The sequence below is a fragment of the Episyrphus balteatus genome, chromosome 3, assembly GCF_945859705.1.
Source record: "Episyrphus balteatus chromosome 3, idEpiBalt1.1, whole genome shotgun sequence".
In the NCBI taxonomy this organism is placed as follows: domain Eukaryota; kingdom Metazoa; phylum Arthropoda; class Insecta; order Diptera; family Syrphidae; genus Episyrphus; species Episyrphus balteatus.
The window spans coordinates 74,727,448-74,730,672 of record NC_079136.1 but is presented as its reverse complement, the minus strand read 5'-3'; positions in this window follow the sequence as shown (position 1 = coordinate 74,730,672).

The window sequence follows — 3,225 nt, the reverse complement described above, 5'->3', positions numbered from 1 at the left end:
AATTTATTTTTTTAAGATTTTCGAAAATTATCCATTATCTATCCTTGTCTAAAAAAAGGATTTTCTCCCAATCCATCGAATAGGACATCAAGAGAAAGGACTCTTTAGACTCTATTCATAACTGAAAACCAAGAATTTGTAGGAGTTCGGGTTGCTGAATTATTTTCAATAAAAGTATTTTTTTTTCCTCCTTCATTCGGATAAAGATATTTTCGGATCAAAGTCCCGAAACAAGTTCGGGTTTATAGATATGAGACCACACATCACAGTGAATAGGCCAATGCATTCAGCTAAAAAAAAACAAAAATTTATTTTTTTAAGATCTTCGAAAATTATCCAAGGGGTACCCCTTGTCAAAAAAACAAGAGTTTTCAAATATTTTCTCCAAATCCATCGAATAGGACATCGAAAGAAAGGACTCTTTAGACTCTATTCATAACTGAAAACCAAGAGTTTGTAGGAGTTCGGGTTGCTGAATTATTTGCAATTGAAATATTTTTTTTTCCTCCTTCATTCGGAAGAAAATATTTTTGGATCAAAGTCCCGAAACAAGTTCGGGTTTATAGATATGAGACCACAGTGAACAGGCCAATTCATTTAGCTAAAAAAAATAAAAATTTATTTTTTAAGATCTTCGAAAATTATCCAAGGGGTACCCCTTGTTAAAAAAATATTTTCTCCAAATCCATCGAATAGGACATCGAAAGAAAGGACTCTTTAGACTCTATTCATAACTGAAAACCAAAAGTTTGTAGGAGTTCGGGTTGCTGAATTATTTGCAATGGAAGTATTTTTTTTTTCCTCCTTCAAAGTCCCGAAACATGTTCAGGTTTATAGATAAGAGATCACACTCCACAGTGAATAAGCCAATGCATTTAGCTAAAAAAAAAAACAAAAATTTATTTTTTAAGATCTTCGAAAATTATCCAAGGGGTACCCCTTGTCAAAAAAACAAGAGTTTTCAAATATTTTCTCCAAATCCATCGAATAGGACATCGAAAGAAAGGACTCTTTAGACTCTATTCATAACTGAAAACCAAGAGTTTGTAGGAGTTCGGGTTGCTGATTTATTTGCAATCGAAGTGTGTAAGTTATTTAAAAGTCAATTTAATTCATGAACTTACTTATCGTGGCGTACTACAATCAACAATGGATTTGTTCTTCAACCAACATGCGTCACCTCCCAGCCCTATCCTTAGCCAGCTACTTTCAGTAACGTTGATTGATTGATGTCCCCTTTTACTTGAATGCGCCGACTTCCTAGACGTGGTCTTCGTTCACCATTAATGCAGACGGGATCAAAAATCACCCAAAACAATCTTAAGAGTTCTTATCGGCCTTCGCCAAAGTCCACGCCTTTGCGCCATACAGAACATAAAAAATATCATCAAACTCGGATCTTGGATTTGACTCATATTTTTCTTTATTCATTTTGTAGATACCCTAATTATTGGGATCCTTGATTGTTTTGGAAAAACTTACGCATTTTAGGTGATAGCAATACCTAAGTCTACTCTTGTTGTCAACGTAATGTCATAATATTTTGAAAAGCTTTTAATCCCAGACCCATCCCAGAGTTCAGTAAGGGCCAGTTGTACAAATATTTAATCCGTGGTTCATCAACTTTTATCTTCTAAATACTGTGTTAAAATTGATTTTTAGCACTGGTTCTAGGTCCATATAGGTTGAAGTAGCTAAGTCCATCCTTGAACCAAAGTTGATCCACTGCTAATCCGCCGAAATCGGCGAGTTAAATTCCTGATCCGAGGCTGAACCACGTTTGTACAACTGGCCCTAAGCATCACAATTGGATCTTCTAGACTTAGACGGTATCCCTGCCGAGTTCTACAAAAATGCCACTCTATTGTTGTTTTAGTATTGTTTAATAAAATGTTTGACAATGAGGGTATCCTTATCCCTGTTTCTTTCCAATTTTCTTCCATCGTTGCAAAATTTATAAGAGTAGGTACAATATATAAGCAACTTCTTTTCAATATGACTGGTTGTGGTACTATGGTTTTGAACGCCAGGAATAAGTCCAAAGAATTTAGATTCGATACGGGAGTTCCACAAGGTTGCATTTCGAGTCCGTAAATTGTATCTCTATTTAAGCTTAGGATCATATAGCTTGTAGTGCTATTTTTGGCTGCTTGTTACTACAGATTTACTTTACGTGGATGACCTTGTGATTTTGACGGATAATCCTTGTGATCAGTGGAACTTTAAGATCAATACTTCGATGTAAAAATATTTGATTTTTAAACCCCATAATCTTGGACCAAGAAACGATCGTTTGACTCTCATTATTTAAAGGTGTTTTTGTCATGGTAATGTAGTTTACGGATAAAAGAAAGAGACATGTAAATGATTCAGAGATATTTTGTCAAGGATATCTTTAGACTCCCACCGAATTATGCCATTCACATTGAATCTGAGATACCTCCAATTTACATAAGAATAAGGAACTTTAAAGGAGACCAGAGTTATGCAAAGATCGGACATTAATTTGCAGAAAAGCATTCTTCAAGTGGCGTTACATCGTCGGTACTCCCTTTTCAAAGATTGGGATGAATTGGTTTCGGAAAACAACATTTTTTTGGACATTTGGTGTGCACGATTTATATTCGCAGAAAATCGCTCTTTACGGCTGTAAAGTCATTTCTCTATTGAGCAAGTATGTTTGCATCAAGGGCAATATACAGTAAAGTAAATCTTTGTTCAGGTCAAGCAAATTACTTTCGAATCGAGTTCACTGTTCACGAAATGAGTTTGATATTTAAGGTTCGCACAGAGATGCTAGAACTAAACTATAGACCTCACAGAAATTATATCAACCCCAATTGTACATTGTGTAACCTCAATCAAGTCGAATATTTCCTATCATCAATCAATCAAGTCACTTCTTATCATCGTGTCCTATTTTACAGGAAATCCGATGAGTGTATTAGAGTTTCCTTTCGTTAGAAGATTGCCTTGCGGTTCTGAATGGAGAGGGTGGTTGCAAAGGCGTACGTTGAGTTGCATGCCGGGGCAAATAGAGAGACATCAAAAGAAAAATCTCTATAATTCATAACTGAAAACCAATTGGTCAAAACGAAAGCCAAAAGTTTTTTGGAGGTCTGGTTGCTGAATTAAATGCAATAGAAATATTTGTTTCTTACATTTGGAAGCAGATATCTGGGGACCAATCTTGAAACAAGTTTTGGTTTGTAGATATGAGTTCAC